The sequence below is a fragment of the Acinonyx jubatus genome, chromosome D3 (assembly GCF_027475565.1).
Source record: "Acinonyx jubatus isolate Ajub_Pintada_27869175 chromosome D3, VMU_Ajub_asm_v1.0, whole genome shotgun sequence".
Classification (NCBI taxonomy): domain Eukaryota; kingdom Metazoa; phylum Chordata; class Mammalia; order Carnivora; family Felidae; genus Acinonyx; species Acinonyx jubatus.
In genome coordinates, this window is record NC_069392.1 from 74,475,138 (window position 1) to 74,495,746 (window position 20,609).

The window sequence follows — 20,609 nt, forward strand, 5'->3', positions numbered from 1 at the left end:
CCTGTCATTGTATATGATAAATTATCCTCAAACTAGCAACATTTGGCTTCTCATGTCTGTGGACCAGGAATCTGGGCAAGGCTTGGCTGGGGACTCTGGCTTAGGTCTCTCAAAAGGCTGCAATCAAGGTGTCAGCTGGGGCTGCAGTCATCATAATTTAAGATGCTTAAGTCTCACCTGGGGTGAATTTTCTTCCACACTCAGGTGAGTGTTGGCGGGGTTCAGTTCCTCGCTGTCTGTTGGCCTCATTTCTTTGCCATATGGGCCCTCCAACGGGCAAACATCACAGCAAGCAAACAAGATGAAAGGCACAGTCTTTTGCAGCCTACTCCCAGAAGTGACATCCTTAACGTTCACCATATTCTGCTTGTTAGAATTCAGTCACTTGGTCCAGCCTACACTCAAACACAGGGTTTTACACCAGGCATGACTATTAGGAGGTGAGGATCAAGGGGGCCATCTTGGAAAGCTGCCTCCCACAGTGACCAAATCCCAAGCTAAAGTACCTTTTTGTGATCTGATTAGTGAGGTAACATTTCATCCCGTTTCATCATTTCTACTTCTACTGGTCACACAAACCAACGTAGTACAGCACGGGAGAGGATTACACGAGGGGGTGAATACCAGGAGGCGAAGCTCAATGGGAACCGTCCTAGGGGCTGCCCGTCACAGCCCAGCCAGATGAATTTCTCCTCTTCACTTTGCTCTGGGTCCCAGAGGCTGACTAATGGGGAACACATCAACAGTCTCTCTGGCTTCTGGTGAGATACAGCTAGCCAGGAGCACGGGCAGGAGAGCAGAGCGAGGAGAGTGAGGTTGGGGTATTCCCCCAGCTCCCTCGCTGCAGGCTGGCTGCATCTAACTCCTGACAGGTGGCTCTAAGAAATTGTCATCTGGACTGCCCTTCATGCACTAAGAGTTTGGCCGACCAGTCTCTTAGTCCGATCTCCCTCCGAAACTTTCCCTACAGTATCGCAGGAACTTTCCCTACAGTATCGCTGAAAGGGTCACTTCCAAGAACAAAACTGAATGAATGAAATGAAATGAAATAAATGAAATGCACTGTTCCTCTGTCTCCTTATGCGACTCAGGCCAGCTGGGGGCGCCCCCTTCTCATGGTGCTCGAGGGCCCGCCTTTGCGGCCACTCAGGGCTCAGGGTCATCCCAGTCAGGGCTGATTTACACTTCCCTCCACCAGGCGCGGGATGCGAGTCGTTGACCTAATTCTGTAATGGCTCTCACGGGCCACCGTAGCGGACCGCCTGCTTGAACTCAGGGCGCGCGATGCCAGCGCCGCCATGTTGTCTCCGGCCACTTCCGCTTTTACCTCACCTGGTCCTGCCTTTCGGCTCCGCGCAGCACCTCCAGGTGTGCGTGGAAGCTCCCGGGCTCGCGCTCCTCGCGGAAGCCCTGCCTTTCCCGCGCTGTCTCGGAGCAATCCCGCAGACGTCTATAGAGTTCGCTCCTGCACCTAGCGATGTGCTCCTCGAGACAGTCTCCGGGGAGAGAAGATGCGAACTACACTGTAAGCACCTCTAAGGCTCCTTTACCCATCTCCAGGCCGGGAACGGGGACGGGTGGAGGGAGGGGAGGCCCAGTGTCCAATTAATAAGCGAGATGGCAAGCAATCCAAAAATCCCCGTCCTCCTTAACACCTGCCTGTAACTGCAAACAAAACGTAGAAGTTACCGTGACGATGAAACTGTTAGCTTCAGGATTGTAACTTACCTTCTCGTTGTAAAGTTTAAGCACTTAGGTTTGTTCGTTAATTTCTGCGCTTTCCAGGCTCCTTGATGTTTGTGAACTCGTTCGTAAGCACCTAATCTATAATCTCCTTCTAAAACAAGTTTTTTTTAAAAAAGAGCGAAATCATTTTAAAACCCTGCTGGATGCTTACCCTGTAAGGATGGTGAATAATGATAACTCTGCAGCTGGGGCGCTGAAGCCAGCTACATACATAGGATTCAGGACTCTCTGTCTTCTGCCTCCCTGACGCCGTCCAGGTTCCGTCACCAGTGTGAGGCACAGATTTTTCCATTGTAAAATGATAATCTTCTGGAAAGGCTGTTGTGAGTTTATTGGAGATCAAGTATACAAATATGCCTCGTATGTGCTTGGCATACAGTAAGCCTCCTGAGTTAGAATAGAAATGGTATTAAAATAACATCATTAATTTCTTGTTTCACGATTCTGCACGAATCACATCTTCAAGACTTCAACCAAACTGCTGAAGGACCTGCCCCATTTGCACCCTCACCCACTCAGCTCTTCCCTTGCTGAACGTCTCAGGAATTCAGTATCCCAGCGTGTCTCCGAATCTACAGACCCGTCTCACTGCCCCAGCTCTCAGCAAATGACCTGTTTTTTGCTTCAAGCTATTAAGTAGTAGCTGCCTGATAGTCCTCCCTTAACAGCCCTCAAACTTTCCTCTCCAACACCTATGCTTTCCTTCTAGTACAATCCAAGTAGTATCCTCTCTCCTGCCAACCCCTCTGCCTGTCTCCTGAAGCCTCACAGCTCTCCATTCAAGCCCTGGAGAACACTTAAAACAAAAAAACATTTTTTTCTCCACTTGTCAACCTTCCATGATTTCCCTTTGCTCTCAGGATCCACCCCAGTGCCCCTATAGACTCCCCAGGCTGTGCTCTAGCCTACCATTTCTTCCTAAAAGCATAATTAACATCAGTTTAGCCTTTTTTTCACTGAGTTGTCTTGAGCATGATGTGGGATTTGGAAGAGCCTTTAAGAAAGGTGAAGACAGAGTGAAATGGAGAAGGAGCTGGGAAGCTTTCAAAGCAGAATGGTGTTCTTTGAAAGCTGTGAGAACTAACCTCTAGGTTTGAAGAGCAATCACTTTGTCCGTTTGGCAGGAGCTGAGGCCCTAGTGAGTCTCCAGGGGTCTCCGGCCCAGCTGATGATTTCTTAGTTTGTCAGGCTTTTTATTTTTTACTACGGGAACAGGTCATGAAAGTATTTTCACCCCAAGCCACAAAATCCTGAGAAATATCCAAGTCTTAGACAAATCCAGTCAATTTTAAAAAAGCTCTTCTGGGGGACGGGGCTCCTGGGTGTCTCAGTTGGTCGAGTGTTCGACTCTAGATTTCAGCTCAGGTCTCAATCCCCTCCTGAGTTGGTCTCTGTGCTGACAGTGCGGAGCCTGCTTGGGATTCTCTTATCCCCTCCCATGCTCCCTCACTCATGTGCACTGTGTGCTTTGTCAAAATAAATGAATAAACTTCAAAAAAAAAAAAAGGGCTCTTCTGGGTTCACATTTACTGAAGATGTTTGCCGTGATGACATCTTGGTGCAAGTTTTCCAGAAACTTGAACCAAAACTCTCCCTTTAGAAATACTACTTTATTGAACTCTCGAGTAAGCATTAAATTTTTGTGTTGGTCACAGAAATTTAAATAAGGAAACTGAAGGTAGGTAGGAGTCTCAAGGCTGATGGTAACTGGAAACCTCTTATAGAATTTCCGTAGACTGGCTTATTTATTATACAGTTGGCTCAGCAGAACCATTTTGTGATGAAACCGCAAGATGAGTCCCACTTGGGACAGAGTAGGGACTCCCATTTGGCCTCTTGTCAACTTCTATTGCATAGAGAGCACAAGAGCCTGATTCACTATCATACTTCTTTGGGGACCATGAAGGAATCCCAGGGGATCTTTCTCCCACTCTGGGAGAGGGTCTGGGACCCATTAGAGCAGCTGGACACAATCCCTTCATGGCTGCTTCAGTGTCACTGCGCTGAGTAAGTCTGTCTCCAGCGTCGGGGGTTCTAACTACTTTCATTCAGGCAATGCAGTTCCCTTTTCCCTTCCTTCCCAGTTCCCTTCCCTCCTCCTTTAACCTTCCTCTTCTTTTCGCTGCTCTTTCCCCTCCTTCTACTCTGTAGGGTGGCTACCAGACAGCTTCGGCTTAGCTCCTCTCAGCCTGTGAGAGCGTGTTCTTTCTGGCCAGTAACTAGCCAGCAGGGGCGGGAGAGGCCTGCCTCACACTGTGCACGCACTTTGCAGACTTGGGTTGAACCTGGCTCTCTCTGATGGACTAAGGAAAGCAGGACACCAAATTTATTTGTAAATATGGGAAATGCTCGGCAGATTCCAAAAGACTTTCCCTTGGGTTGCATTCTTAATGATTGCAACCAGTTCTAATTAGATGCCTTGAAGAAAAAGAAATTAGTTTTCTTTGTACCTCGGCCTGGCCCCAGTATACTTTGGGTGATCAAAAGAAATGGCTACCAGGTGCCTGGGTGGCTCAGTCGGTTAGGCGTCCAACTCTTGATTTCAGCTCAGGTCAGGATCTCACAGTTGGTGGGATTGAGCCCCAAGTCATAGATCTCTGCTGCCAGCGCAGAGCCTTTTGGGGATTCTCTCTCTGCCCCTCCCCTGCTCATGCTCTCTCTCTCTCAAAAATAAATAAACTGTAAAAAAAATAAATTCTGTTTTACAATTGGATCTGTTTTGTAAGTGTTCTCAAAAGTGGGGAGAGATCCTTTATGTACAGACCTGTATGAAACTGTGCCAAGACCCAGGCTGGCAGGACTTGCAGGATGTATGTGTTGGCCTCCATTTTTACCCCACCTCCAAAGGATTGAGAGCCAGATTTGCTCATGATCTTCCTTCCAGCCACTGCCAAACCGTCTCCATTCAGAACCTCCTTTACAGGTCCCAGCTGGCTTCTCTCAGCCTCCTGCTCCAACAGCCCCTAAGCCGCATCTTCCCTAGTCAGGCTCCTAAAGAACCAGAACCCCCAAAACTGGAGCCCCCAACACTATGCCTGGTAAGGCTCCAGGCTAGTTCCTTCCTTAGCCTCACCACCAGGCCCAAGGGCTTTATCCCCTTCGGGAGGTGGTTGTTGGGAATGGGGCAATTACTAGAGTACATGTCCCTTTCTCTGTAAGAGTTCTAGGGGCATGCAAAGAAAGGTTTGATAGATTTTCAGAAAATGCTGATAAGTTTAGGGATGAGTTTGTCAGACTGGGGCTGATGTTCTCACTGACCTGGCAGGACGTCAGTGTCATTCACATCATGCACACTGTTGCATCCCTGATGAAAGAGATCACATTATGAGAAAGGCTAGAGAGCGCAGACAGTCTAGTAACTGCTTATCCTCACCACTAAGTCTGCAGGGTATGTGGTGAAGTGGTCCCAGAACAGGTCCCCTGCTGAGACTCTGGACAATATTGGCCAAACGAGAATGAGGCGTTCTATCACTTGTTTGTCCGGAGGGATGAAAAGGTATATAATAACACTGGTAAATTATGATAAGGTTAGAGATCATTCAAGGGAAGGATGAAAACCTGGTAGTCTCTCTGAGCTGGGTAACAGACATTCAGAAAGCATGCTGACACAGACCTGTGCACCTGGAGTGCACAGAAGGAAGGGCATTGCTTGCCATGGGTTTTATTACCCTGTCTGCTCCAGGTGTTAGGAGAAAACTACAGAAGTCGGGGGCTGGTTCTTGGACTCCCCTGTCAAACTTGGTGGAGGAGGCCTTTGAGGTCTGTAATGACAGGCAGAGTCTGGTGGGGATACAATGGTTCCAGGTCCAAAAACACCCATTTACAGAGCCAGTAAAATCATTCAAACCCAGTCTTCCACGTCCACCCATCACCTGTTAACCTGACAGCAAAATGTTGAGTCCACCAGCCGTGACCTGGTATACCAGTGTAGATCCCAGGTTTCCCCCATATGACACCTCTTGTGCTCTTTGCAGGACCCCCACCTGCAGCCAGGCTGCTAGAGAAACCTACGTGCCCAGTACCGTTAAATGCACCTGTCCACCAAAAGGTAGTTAGCCCTACGCCTGAGCCCTGTTCCACTTTATGTACAGTCAGCCATCTGCGCTTCGGACACAGCATGAGATCCAGAAGATACGGCCCCGGTAGTGGCGTTACTCAGGTTGTTACACAGGGTCACAGGAGTCCTGGACTGCCAACACTGAAAACCACAGAGACAGTGACAGGTACTCTTTGTGGCTTCCCCCTAACCACCCATCCTTGGGTCCCTTAGAACCACCCCTACCCAGGACTCTGATGGTTAGCTAAAGGAATCATGTTCCTGGGAGTGGTGGATGGGAAGGGGATAGCAGTTCAATACCTCGATACCAACCATACTAGCGGTGATTGGACTGCGAGGTATATTGCACCCCTCCCTCGCCCCGAGGATATTCAAGTATTCTCCCATGACCCCTGGAGCACTCAGCTATCACCATGAAGAACCAGATGAGCAGTACATCTGCTGATTGCCAGAATAGTTCCTTGCCCGGTTCCTTGATGGAAGTAGCTGGGGAGATAATTTAAAACAGCTCTGTCATATGCTGTGTCCCTGGTAGTGGCTGAAACAGGACAGGGTTTTAAACTCATACAAAAATCACTAGGTTCTAAAGAAAAAAAAAGTCCTTGGATTCTCTGGTTTCTATGGTCTCAGATCTCCAGTTAGCCTTGGATTATGTCCCAGCTGAACAAGGAGGCATAGGTGCTGTTGTAGATACATCTTGTTGCTTCATTAATGTTTCTTGACAGGTGGAACAGAAGGCTGACGTCATCCTCCAGCAGGCAACATGGCTACATAATTTAACAACCCCACTGCCCAAACCACCTGGGACTCCATTAAAGGGGACCTCCCAAATGTTGACTTGGTTCTTGCCTTTTCTTGGGCCTTTAGTGGCCATGTTATTGCTGTCACTTTGTGGGTCCTGTGTTTTTAACCTCCTGGTTGACTTTGTGTCTTCTAGGCTTCAACAATTCCAAGTCAAGCTAATGGTGGTGGAAGGGTTCCAACCTACACCAGAAGAGGGGGATCCCAGTCCTTATAAATCATTAGAACAGTTAGCTAGACACTTCCAGGGCAGGATAGGGACAAGAGCCCCCACTCAGCAGGAAGCAGTTTCTGAAGATGAGACCTTTGGCCCCTTCTCCATAGGAATAAGGACAGTCCCAATGCTTGGAATGGGGATTAAGATGGAGGAAGTCCCCTCAACCCTGACTGCTAAATCCAGGGTTCCTTGGCTGCCTCCAGGAGGAGGAAAAAAACCAAAAAACTAAAACTCTGTGCCTCTTGAGTAGTACATCTTGCAGGAATGGCCGAGGGCAGATGCTTACTGCAAAGACTGAGCCAAACCAGTCTGTGCCACGATGGACCCCAGTGCTGACTTTCTCCCTCATTATAATAAAAATCCTGCCCAAGGGTAGAGATTCAACATGCTGATTAGACATGTAATGCATAAAGAAGCAGGACCTTTAAGGAAACCAGAGCTGAAAATTCCCCACCTCTCTGTGTGCAGATGTCACCCTTTTCCCACCGAAGTCTCTTTAAAAGCTCTCCTGGACCTGTCTTCAGGGAGCTAGCCCGAGAGCTCTTTCCTCTGTGCTGTCTCCCTTGTGCAGGAGCATCAGCCCCAGTAAAACCTTGCTTGGAACTCCCGATTGGGATTGGCTTCTGGTCAATTTCTATTGTTTATTAAGCCCAAGGGCCTTTGGTATCAGGCCTCTGGTTTTACCGGTCGATTCTCAGCACCTGGGAGAATTGATTGCTGATGAGAATTGCTTAAGAACCCTCCCAGGTTGGCTTCACAAGTCAGATCCAGTATCTTTCATCCTATGGTGAAAAAGAAACAAGGAGGCATTCCAGGGCTATGACAGCACTTCCAGAATGGCTGCTGTTTAATAGCATCAGAGGCCAAAGGAGCATTGACCACTCCCAGCTGGAGATAACAAACAAGTTACCTGGAGTGAGTGACTGATATCTTGTATTTGGCAGGCGCGCCGTGGGTTTTTAACCAGAAAGCATGGTCAGAGGTTTGGATTTCTCTCCGTGTTAGATCCTCTTCCTCTCATATTTATTGTAAACAGCTGTATTCTAATTTTATTCAAGTTTTGGGGCCAAATTTCTAATGATTGAATAACCATGAGAGTTATTTCTTCCTAAGCATCTTGTTTACTGAGATCATCTTAGCTGATGATTGGACAGCATAGAGGCAAATCTACACTGGTCTTTGATATATATAGGTTTCAAATATACAAGCCGTATTTATTTATCTTCAAATTATTATATATGCTCTATATACCTGTCTTTTAATCTGAAACATTCTTTTAAATTCTGTTAGAGCTTTTACTTATTTGACGTGTCCTTAAGATGTTACTCAGACTCTTCTGAGGGCAAAGAAAATGTTTACATTTTCCACATTTTTTATGGATGAATAATATTCCATTGTGTATATGTATTTATACACGTATGTAAACACACACAATACACCACAACTTGTTTATCCATCCATCAATGGACACTTAGATTCTCTCTCCGTCTTAGCTATTGTGAATAATGCTGTTGTGAACATGCCAGCGTGGATATCTCTTCAACATAGTGCATTTTGTTTTCTTCAGATACGTACTCAGGAATGGGATTGCTGGATCATATGGTAGTTCTACTTTTAATATTTTGAGTCAGACGCTCAACCGACTGAGTCACCCAGGCGCCCCTCCTTTTACTGTTTTTAGTTTGGAGTTTATTTTGCCCGATACAAACGTAGCTACTCCTTTTTTGGGGTGTTGTTTTGTTTTGGTTACTATTTTCTTGAAATACTGTTTTTTATCCCTGCACTTCCAGTCTGTGCATATCTTTAAGGTTAAGGTGAGTCTCTTGTAGGCAACATATTATTGGGTCTTGTTTTCTGTTTTTGTTTTTTAAATCGATTCAGCCATCTATGTCTTTTATTTGGAAAATTTAATCCATTTACATTAAGGTAATTATTGACAAGTAAAGACTATTGCCATTTTGTTCATTGTTTTCTGACTGTTTTATAGATCCATTGTTCTTTGTTTCTTATCCTCTGTCTTTTTGTGTTTGATGTCTTTTGGTATCAGTAGGCTTTGACTTCTTTATCGTGTTCTTTTGTGTAATTACTACAGGTTCTTTCCTTGAGGTTACCTTGAGGCTTAAATAAATTATCTTAAAACTATAACATTTTTAAGTTAAAAATGTTAATTTTAACATTTAAAACGTTAATTATCTTAAACTTAAATTAAGTTAAACTTAAAATTAAGTTAAAAAGTTAATTATCTTAAAACTATAAATTTTTAAAAAAAAATTTTTTTTTAAACATTTATTTATTTTTGAGACAGAGAGAGACAGAGCATGAACAGGGGAGGGGCACAGAGAGAGGGAGACACAGACTCTGAAACAGGCTCCAGGCTCTGAGCTGTCAGCACAGAGCCCGACGCGGGGCTCGAACTCACGGACCGTGAGATCATGACCTGAGCCGAAGTCGGACGCTTAACTGACCAAGCCACCCAGGCGCCCCTATAACACCCTTTTTTTAAGTAGAAGAGGACTTCAACAGCATTCCTAAACTTTAAACTTTTACTTCTCCTCCCCCTCACAATTAAAGTTAGGATGCTAAGGTTCACACATTTTTTGATATTGTGTAGTCAATAACAGATTATTGTAGTTAAGGATATTAACTCTGTTTGTTTTTTAACTTAAAAAATTTTTTTATGTTTATTAATTTTTGAAAGACGGAGACAGGGCACAAGCAGGGGTGGGGCGGAGAGAGAGGGGGACACAGAATCTGAAGCAGGGTCCAGGCTTTGCGCTGTCAGCACAGAGCCCAATGCGGGGCTTGAACTCACGAACCGCGAGATCATGACCTGAGCTGAAGTGGGATGCTCAACCGACTGAGCCACCCAGGCACCCCTGTTTTTTAACTTTTAATCTAGAGTTGTAAGTGAATTACACACCACATTACCATATTACAGAATCTAACTTTGACTATATATATTAACCAGTACCATGAGTTTTATGTTACTAATTTTTATTAGTGCCCTTTTACTTCTACTCAAAGAAGTCCCTTTAATATTTCTTGTAACACAGGTACAGTGGTGGATGAACTTCCTCAGCTTTTGTTAAGGAGAGTCCTTATCTTTCCTTCATTTCTGAAGGAAAGCTTTGCTGGGTATAAAATTCTTGGTTTACAGATTTTTTTTTCTTTCAACATTTTTTAATATATCATCCCATTCTTTCCTAGCCTGAAAAGTTTCTGTTGATAAATCCACCAATAGTCTTATGGAGGTTTTCTTATATGAAAGTTCCGTGTTTTCCTGGTGCCTTCAGAATTCTTTTTCTGTCTTTGACTTTTGACAGTTATAATGTGTCTTGGGGTAGCCCTATTCATGTTCAGTTTATTTGGGATTCTTTGGACCTCGTGGATCTGGATGTCCATTTCTCTCCTGAAGTTTGGAAAGTTTTTAGCTATTATTGCTTTAAATATGTTTTTTGTCCCTTTCTTTTTCTCTTCTGGCATTTCAGTAATGCAGATATTGTTTCTTTCAATTATATTCTATAAGTACCGTAGGCTTTCTTCACTTTTTTTCATTCTTTTTTCCTTTAGCTCCTCTGATTTCAGATGTCATATTTTCTTTTTTTTTTTTTTAATGTTTATTTATTTTTGAGAGAGACAGAGAGAGAGAGACAGAGCATGAGCAGGGGAGGGGAAGAGAGAGAGGGAGACACAGAATCCAAAGCGGGCTCCAGGCTTCACGCTGTCAGCACAGAGCCTGACGTGGGACTCGAACCCATGAACTGTGAGATCATAACCTAAGCTGAAGTCGAATGCTCAACTGACTGAGCCACCCAGGTGCCCCTAGATGTCATATTTTCTAAATCAGTGATTGTTTTCCATTTCATTAGGTTGAGTCTACTTTTGAAGCTCTCTGTTGAATTTGTCAGTCATTGCATTTTTCAGCTCTAGGATTTATGTTGTTGTGGGGTTTGTGTGTGTGTGTGTGTTTCTCTTTATTGAACTTCATGCATTGTTTTCCTAATTATGTTTAGCTATATGTATGTTCTTTCTGTATGTTCTTTTAGCTCACTGAACTTTAAGAGGACTATCCTGAATTCTTTGACAGCTTATAGATTTCCATTTCTTTAGGATCAGTCATCAGAGCTTTATTAGTTTCCTTTGGTGGTGTCATGTTTACCTGATATTTTATCATCCTTGATTTCTTATATTGGTATCTGTGCATTTGAGTAAGCAGTTTCCTCTTCTAGACTTTTAGATTCACTTTGGCAGAGACCAGTCAGCTCAGTGTGGGTTATTGGACATGTCTGCTGATAACATCCTTGGGCAGAGGAGACCTGCTGTGGAGGCCACTGCCCAGGTTTGAGGCTAAGGGGGTGCAGATACTGCTGCCTGAGAACACTTAGGACTGCTGGCTTGGTTCCCTGCCCAAGTGAGGCTGTAGGATAGGCTCTGCATTTGCCTGGGTTCTCTGGTCAGGCTTACTAGACGGTCAGGACTGAGTACTATACTCAGCAATAGATGGCACTGTGAATATTCTTCCCTGGTGGGGCAGCAGGATGGGCCCCAGGAGCTGTGCAGCTCATTGTTTGTGAACCTGAATCAGGCAAGACTGTGCACTGAATTCCCTGGCCAGAAGGGGCCACTGGTTTTGCTCTGCAGAAGGGGGAAGCCACAGGCTGTGCTCTCTGTTCAAGAGCTGCTGTAAGCAGGGCTGTTGGATGAACTGTGCGAGTTCCTGTGTGCAGTGGTTAGGTTCTCTGATTGAGTGGGCTGAAGGCTGTATTCAGCAATGGGCAGGTCTATAACTTCTGCCCAGGCTAGTTTCAAGCAGCCTCATAGGTGAACCAGATCAGGCTTTCTGATCTGGAAGGACTGGGAGTTACAGTCAGCCATGTGCCAGGCTGTGACTCACCTCTGCCTGTGTGGGGCAGGCCCATTCACAGGGCTTACAATGCTCTTTGTTTGAGGACGCTACCATCAGGCAAACCTGTATCCTGCTGAGTTCCCTCATCAGACTGTGCTATTGGCTTGGCTCTGCACAGGCAAAACTGCTGGTTGGAACTGCTCCGTGGGTGCTGCAGGTAGGAATTTGGTTTAGCAAGATTTGGATGCTGGTTGTTGGTGTCGTTCCCCATTTTCTAAATTGCAGTCAGGTCTCCAGTAGTTGAGCCCTCTAGATTCCTCCACAGTCCCTGGGGGTTAGTCCAACTAGAGGCTCCCAAGAGACAACCCACAATGCTGGGGAAGCTGGATGTCCACCCTGGGCTCTCTCTTTCCACTGGAGGAACTATAGGCTCGGGGAGACCTCTCAGCACATTGCTGTGTCAGCCTTGGGGAGAGGCAATGAAGTCAATATATAACTGTTCCTTTTACCCTTCTATTGAGGTCTTTTTTGGTTTCTGTGATACAAGGGGTGCTTCAAGCCTATGTTCTAGGATTCTCTCAGTGGTGTCTTGTTTATGATTAGTTGTCGAACTCCTGGTGAGGAGGAGTAGAGTCAGGAACAGACTATGTTGGCATCTTGGTGACATCACTCCTGTGTATCTTCTTTGTTGAAGTGCCTGTTCAAATCTTTTGCCTGTATGGATCTAAGTTTTGTGGGAGGTTTTATTTGTTTAGGGGTTTTTTTGCATATGAATATCCAAATGTTCCAGCATCACCTTTTGACAAGTCTGTTCTTTCTCCATTGTCTTTGTACCTTTGTAAAAAATTGATTGTCCATATATGTGTGTGGGTTTATTTCTGGATTTTTAATTTTGTTCCATTGATCTGTTTGCGGCCTTTAGGCTGATACCAGCCTTTAGGCTGTTTTGATTATAATAGCTTTATAGTAATTCTTGAGATCAAGTAGCATTAGCCTTCCAACTTTATTTTTCTTTCTTATTTTGGTTATTTTAGGTTCTTTGCATTTCCATTTGATTAGCTTGTCAACTGAATTGAAATTGAATCAGCTTGGCAATTTTCATCAAAAAATCTTGTGGGATTTTGATTGGGATTGCATTAATTCTACAGATCGGTTCATCCTCTTTCCCTCCATTGTTTTTTTTTGTTTGTTGTTTTTTTGTTTTTTTTGTTTTTTGTTTTTTGTTTTTTTTTTTTACAGAAAAGGCTACTGTACACACAGTACTGCATTTGGCTCTTCTCACTTCCTAGTGAATCATGGCGATCTTCTCCCTCAGTCTCCATTTTAGTTTTATCGTGTTCTGTTGTCGGGATGTATTTGTTAAATTCTTTTGGTCCCTTATGATGGATTTCTTGCTCATCTCCAATGTTTTGCTCTTATAAATAGTGCTGCAGTACAATAATTATACATGTTTTTTTTTTTTCCCCCTCTGTGGGCAAATAGAACTGCAGGATAAATTTGAGAAGTGTGATTGCTAAATCAAAGTGTATGTGTCTTTGAAATTTTAATGGATTTTGTTAAGTTGCCCTCCCTAGAGTTTCATCAATTTATATTCCTGCTAATAATAAGTTAAAAAGCCTGTTTTCCCATGGTCTCAACAGTGTTACCAGACCTTTCCTTTTTTGTCAGGTTGATAGGTGTGGATTGTCTATCAAACTCATTTTGATTTGCATTTCTTTAGTACAGGTAAGTTTATTTTTTTATTTTTTAAGTGAGCTCTGTGCCCAATATAGGGCTTGAGCTCATGACCATGAGGTCAAGAGTCACATTCTCTACCAACTGAGCCAGCCAGGTGCCCCTGACAGGTCTTTTTTAAGAGCTATTTGTATTTCTTCTTTTTGTGATTTTTTTTTTTATCCATGTATTTTGCCCATTTTTTTTTCTGTTGGATTGTCAGAATCTTTCAGTTGCAAGGAAGTCTTTATGTATTAGAGAGATTAGCCCTTTGTGTGATATGAGTTGTAAATATTTTTCCCACTTTGCCGTTGACTTTGCTTATACCATTTTTTTTTTCTTCTATAAAGAAGGCTTTCCTCCTTATGCATTTGAACTCATTAGCCTTTCCTTAGAGGCTTGGATTTTTAATTTTAATTAGAAAGGCTTTCTCTACTCTTAGTCTCTAGTTGAATTTTCTCATGTTTTTCTTTAAAAAAAAATTTTTTTTTTAGTGTTTATTTTTGGGAGAGAAAGAGCACGAGCGGGGGAGGGGCAGAGAGAGGGGGACACAGAATCTGAAGCAGGCTCCAGGCTCTGGGCTGTCAGCACAGAGCACGACGCAAGCTTGAACTCATGAACTGCAAGATCATGACCTGAGCTCAAGTTGGCTGCTTAACCGACTGAGCCACCTAGGTGCCCCCTCATGTTTTTCTTGTAGTACCCTTATGAGTTGTTTTTTTATTTTTACAGTTATATCTTTTATATGGACTTTATTCTACTAAAATGTGTGGTATCCAGTTTGTTTTCTTGTTGTTCCAACACCCTTAATTTAAAAACCTGTCAGGTGCCTCGGTTGGTTGAACATCTGACTCTTGGTTTTGATCCGACTCTGGTCATGATCCCAGGGTCGTGGGACCGAGCCGCACGGCGGGCTCTGTGCTGAGCACGCAGCCTGCTTGGGATTCTCTCTCTCTCATTCTCCCAATCTCTGTCTCATCTCCTGCCCCTTTCCCCTGCTCATATGTTCTCTGGATCTCTCTAAAATAAAATGAAATGAAATAAAATGAAATGAAAAGAAATAAAAGGAAATGGAAAATGAAATGGAATGTGAGGTGAGAGGTAAGCCTGTCTTTACCCTACTGATCTCTGATACCGTCTTTATGTATGGTTAGTTTCTGTGTGTTTGAGTCCATTTCTGGGTTTTCTGTTCTGTCCCATGGATTGTGTAATTATGCATCAGAATCACACTTTAAATTACTTTTTAAGTTATGATTTGTTATCTGATAGGAGTAGTCTCTCCTCGTTGTCTTTTTCAGTTTTCTGGCTCTCACTAATTTTTCCATACAAACTTAAAATCAGCCTATTAAAGAAAACTTGTCATTTTCATGGGGATGATATGCCATGTATAAATTAGAGAGAATCGACTCTTTATGGTGTTATGTCTTAGCCAAGAACATGACATGCCTTTCACTTGCTCAGTTCTTCTGAATACACTGGTGTTTTGACATTGTTCATTTTAGGTCTTACTTCTAAAGTTTATTCCCAAGTATTTTGTCTTTTTAATAGCAATCGCAAAAATGGTCTTTTCCCTATTACATCTTCTATTAGTTGTTTGTAAAAATGGAAGTTACCTTTGTATTTTGTTTCTACTATCTTGTTGAATTATTATCATAGTTTTTTTTTTAGTTGAATCTCTTGGATTTTCCAAGAATACCACCATACCCCCTTCAAAAATGATAGATTGTTTCCTTCCTTGAAAATTTTATATCTCTAGTTTATTTGGTTTTGTAGGTTTTCTCTTTCTTTCTTTTTTTTTTTTTTTTTTTGGTCTAATTGTTTTCAAATTATTTTCCCTCTCTTTTCCTTGGGTTTGCTGTTCTTTCATGGATTGTATCATTTGGAATTGCTTCCAGCCACAAATAACAGGAAACCTAACACAGTTTACACAAATAAGGCTTTATTTTTCTCACACGGAAGTAGTCTGGAGGTAGGAAGTCAGTAGTTCAGCCATATCAGTAACCTGATATTTTTCTCTGCCCTCTTAACATGTTGGCTTGTTGCCTCGTGATCACAACATGGCTGCCAGAGTTCTGGGCATCTTAATCATATTCAAAGTAGGAAGAAGTGAGGTGAGAGACAAGTAAAATGAATCTTCCATCACACTCTCCTTTTGTCTCATTGACTAGAAGTAGGTCACAAAGCTATTCTTAACTACAGGGGAGTTTGGGAAAGCGGGTATTTACATTTCCAGTCTCTGTAGTGGAGGTAGGCAAGGAAGAAGGAGGTTAGGAATGGGCAGTGAGTTATCTACTCATATTTATTGGAGATACTATTTCTTCTTTGTATGCAAGAGTAAAGGAAGATCTTTGTGCTGATCCCAAAGAAATTATATAATCTTGAAGGCTAAGGTGGTTTTGCTTTGTTGTTGTTGTTTGTATAAAGAGAAAATCAAGTTTTCCAGTAATTCATGTAACATAAATTTAACCATTTTAAAGTGTACAACTCAGTGGCATTAACACATTCATAACGTTGTGGAACCATCATGTCTATCTAATTCCAAACATTTTTATCTCCCCCTTTACCCCCCCCCCCCAAAAAAAACCGAATACCCATTGTGATGGTTAATTTTATGTGTCAACTTGGGTAGGCTATAGTGCCAGTTGTTTGGTCAAATACAAATCCAGGTGTTGCTATGAAGATACCATTAACATTTGAATCAAAAGACTTTGAGTAAAGCCGATTACCCTCCATAATGTGGATGGGTCTCAAACAATGAGTAGAAGGCCTTAAGAGAAAAGGCCGAGGTTCCCCAAAGAAGGAATTTGGCCTCCACACTGCACCATAAAATTTCTGCCTCAGTTTCCATCATTTAGACTCAAAAATGCAACATCCACCCCTGTTGAAATTTCAGCCTGTTGGCCTGCTGCCTTGCACATTTCAAACTTGGCAGTTCCTTAAAATCAGCCAGTCAGTTTCTTCCCCACCCTAGCTCTTCTCCCCTTCATATACATGTACATATACATACGTACATACATACATACATACATACATACATCCTTCCTTCCTTTGGATACTGTTTCTTCCCTGGGGAACCCTGACTAATACACCCATTAAATTCAATCCCTATTTCTGTTGTGTGCTGGTCTCAGCCTGTCAATAACCAATGTCATGGTTGGACCCACCCTTGTAGTTCTTATTATCATTGCAAGATGCCCATCAGGAACCTGAAGAAATAAGTTTATTACCTACAGGACCTAGAAATGACACAGCATGCCTGGGGCTACACTGCAAGGGGTTCTGCTTTTATTGGGGGTGGGGAGTGGAGTCTGTGGTTTCATAGGCTCACTCTATTGGTAAACTTAAAACAGAAGAGCATGAAGTCAAAGTGTGGAAAGAGAAAAGGCAAGTGGCCCAAATGGTCAGTTATCAAAATCAACCACGATCTCTAGAACAAAGGAGCCTAAGTGGGAGTAGGCAGCCTAGCTTTTTATTTAGTTGTTGCTGGCAATGTGTTTTTTCGAGATCCCCTCATGAAGTGGATGCCTGGGCAATTAAGGCTCAAGTCAGGCACTTGCATTACAGACAACAACAACAACAAAACTGTCAGGGCTTATACTACAATTCCCTTTTACGCATAACCCCTAACAACCACATATCAGCTGTCTCCATATATTTAACTATTCTGGGTATTTCATATAAATAGAATGATAAATATGTAAACTTGCACCTGACATCTTTCATTTAGCGTAATGTGTTGGAGGTTCCCCCCATGCAGCACATGTAGTAGCACTCCATTCTTTTTTATTTTTACTTAGTTTTTAAAAAATGCTTATTTATTTTGAGAGAGAGAGAGAGAGTGTGTGTGTGTGTGTGAGTGTGTGTGTGTGTGTGTGTGCACACATGCATAAATGAGGTGTGGGGGAAGGGGGACAGAGACAGAGAATCCCAAGGCTCTGTCCTGTCAGTGCAGAGCCCAGTGCAGGGCTCGATCTCCCAACCCTGGTATCATGACCTGAGCTGAAATCAAGAGTCAGACACTCAACTGACTGAGCCACCCAGGTGCCCCAATTCTGCCTATTTTTAAATTAGATTCTTGTTTTTGTTGTTATTGAGTTGTATGAATTCTTTATATATTTTTGATATTAACCTCTTATCAGATACATAATTTGCAAATATCTTTTATTCAGTAGGTTGCCTTTTTGTTTTGCTGATGATTTTCTTTACTGTGCAAAAGCTTTTTAGTTTTTATAGTACTATATTATTTTGGCTTTCGTTTCCCTTGCCTGAGGAGACATACCCAGAAAAATGTTGCTAAGGACAGTGTCCCAGAGTTTACTGCCTATGTTTTCTTTTAGGAGCTTTATAGTTTCAGGTCTTACAGTTAGGTCTTTATTCCATTTTGAAGTTTTTAAAATTAGTTTCTTAATTTAAGTATAATTAACATACAGTTGTATTAATTTCAGGTGTATAATACAGCGATTCAGCAATTCTGTACTCAGTGCTCATCACTATAAGTGAACTCTTAATCTTCACCTATTTTACCCATCTAACTCACCCACCTCCCCTGTTCTCTATATTTAAATTTTTTTGGTTTGTCTCTTTGTTCTTCACTTTGTTTCTTCAATTCCACATGAGTGAAATCATATGGTATTTGTCTTTCTCGGACTTATTTCACTTAGCATTATACCCTCTAGTTCCATCCATGTTATTGCAAATGGCAATTCTTTTTTATGGCTGAGTAATATTCCTGTGTGCGCGCGCGCGCGTGTGTATCCTGCAACCTTACTGAATTCATTTATCAGTTCTAGTAGTTTTTTGGTGGAGTCTTTAGGGCTTTCTATATGTAGTATCATGTCATATGCAAAGAATGACAGTTTTACTTTCTCCTTACCAATTTAAATGGCTTTTATTCCTTTTTCTTGTCTGATTGCTGTGACTACGACTTCCAATAACATGTTGAATAAAAATGGTGAGAGTGGACATCTTTGTTTATTCCCAATCTTAAGGGAAGAACTCTCAGGTTTTCACCATTTATTATGACATTAGCTGTGGATTTTTCACATATGGCCTTTATCATGTTGAGGTATGTTCCTTCTAAGCCTACTTTGTTGAGGGTTTTTTTTTTTTTCTATCATGAATAGATGTTGTTCTTTGTCAAATGCTTTTTCTGCATTTACTGAAATGATCATATGGTTTTTATCCTTTCTCTGATTCAAGTGATCTATCATATTTATTGATTTGCAAATGCTGAACCATCCTTGTATCCCAGGAGTAAATCTCACTTGATTGTGGTGATTTTTTAAATGTATGGTCGCATTTGGTTTGCTAATATCTTGTTGAGGAATTTTGCATCTGTGTTGATCAGATATATTGGTTTGTAGTTTGATTTTTTAAATAATGCCTTTATCTGATTTTGGTATCAGGACAATGCTGGTCTCATAGACTGAATTTGGAAGCTTTCCTTCCTCTTCTGGTTTTTGTTTTGTTTTTTGTTTTGTTTTGTTTTGGTTTTTTTTTGGAATAGTTTTGAGAAGAATGGGTATTAACTCTAAGTGTTTGGTAGAACTTACCTGTGAAATCATCTGGTCCTGGACTTTTACTGGTTGAGAATTTGGGGATTATTGATTCAATTTTACTGCTAGTAATTTATCTGTTCAAATTTAGGTTTATATGTAAAATACTATGCATAAAGCAGTCTATATTAGGTTGATGGTCATTTAAGTTCAAACCCATTCTAAAAGTGCTAAATTTTGACTCCCCTCTCCCCACCATTTTATGCATATGGTGTCACTATACTTTACATCCTTTTATTTTGTGGATCCCTCAACTGATTTTTATAGATATAATTAATTTTACTGTTTTTGTGCTTTAACCTCCATACTGGTTTCATGAATGATTAATGTACTACTTTTATTATGTTTGTTTGTAGCTGTGAAATCTTTTCCTTTACTAATTTTCTTGCTCCTGATTGAGGCCTTTCCTTTCCACTCAGAGAATTCCCTCTAACGTTTCTTGTAAAACTTGTTTTAGTGGTGATGAATTCCTTTAGGTTTTGTTTGAGAAACTCTTTATCTCTTTATTCTGAATGATAGTCTTGCTGGATAGAGTATTCTTGGTTTGAGGTTTTTTCCTTTCAGCACAAATGAGCACTCCCTTCTGGTGTGCAAAGTTTCTGCTGAAAAATCAGCTGATAGCCTTATGGAGTTTCCTTTGTATGTAACTGTTTTCCTTTCTCTTGCTGTTCTTAAAATTCTCACTTTTTGCCATTTTAATTATTATGCATCTTGTTGCAGACTTCCTCAGGTTGATTTTGTTGTAGGCTCTTTGTTCCTTCTGGATCTGGATTTCTGTTTCTTTTTCCACTTTAGGAAAATTTTCAGCTGTTATTTCTTCAGATAAATTTTCTGCCCCTTTTTCTCTCTCTTCTCCATCTGGGATCCCTGTAATATGAATGTTATTACACTTGATGCTATCACTGAGTTCCCTTAACCTATTTTCATTTATTATTATTTTTTTTAACTGTTCCGTTTGGTTGGATTCCATTACTTTGTCTTCCAGCTCACTGATTTATTCTCCTGCTTTCTCTAGTCTACTATTTATTCCCTATAGTATATTTTTAATTTCAGTTAGAGTTCTTCATGTCTGATTATTCTTTGAAAAGTATTTTCTACTTCTTTGTTGAAGGTCTCAGTGAGATCCTGTAATCTATTCTCAAGTTTAGTAAGTATCTTTATGACCATTACTTTGAATTCTCAAAGTAATCAGATAATCAGGCATATTGCTTATCTCTGTTTCATTTAGCACTTTTGCTGTGATTTTTTCCTATCTATCGTTTGGGAGATAATCCTTTGTTGCTTCATTTTATCAAACTCTCTGTCTGTTTCTCTGTGTTAAGAAAGTCATCTACATCTCCTGGTCTTGAAAGTAATAGCCTTATGAAGAAATGGTCTTATAGTGCTGTTACCAACCTGGCTCTTGGGCTCTCTAAACAACAGAATTTGACAAGAGGCTGAACAGGAGTTCCAGGCAAGCCTTTATTGGGGCTTATGCTCTAGCACAAGGGAGACACCACAAAGGGAAGAGCCTTCAGGCTGGCTTGAGGAGAGGTCAGAAAGAGTTTTAAAGAAACTTTGATGGGAAAAGGGTGACATACAAGCATGTAGAGGTGGGGATTTCTTTTTTTCCTTCTTTTTAAAAAATTTTTTTATGTTTAGTTATTTTGAGAGAGAAGAGAGAGCATGCACAAG

The 20,609-nt window shown here is 41.8% G+C and overlaps 1 long non-coding RNA gene across 2 annotated transcripts in view; it reads left to right on the forward strand.

Moving 5' to 3' along the window:
• The first annotated feature begins 1,282 nt into the window (after positions 1–1,282).
• The window catches only part of LOC106981119 (uncharacterized), a 45,395-nt gene continuing 26,068 nt past the window's right edge, over positions 1,283–20,609 (forward strand). The window contains exon 1 of one of the 2 annotated variants that reach the window (XR_008291498.1): positions 1,283–1,525. This is a non-coding gene — a long non-coding RNA (uncharacterized LOC106981119). The remainder of the gene's footprint in view (positions 1,526–20,609) is intronic. The other variant, XR_008291497.1, reaches the window with a different exon arrangement.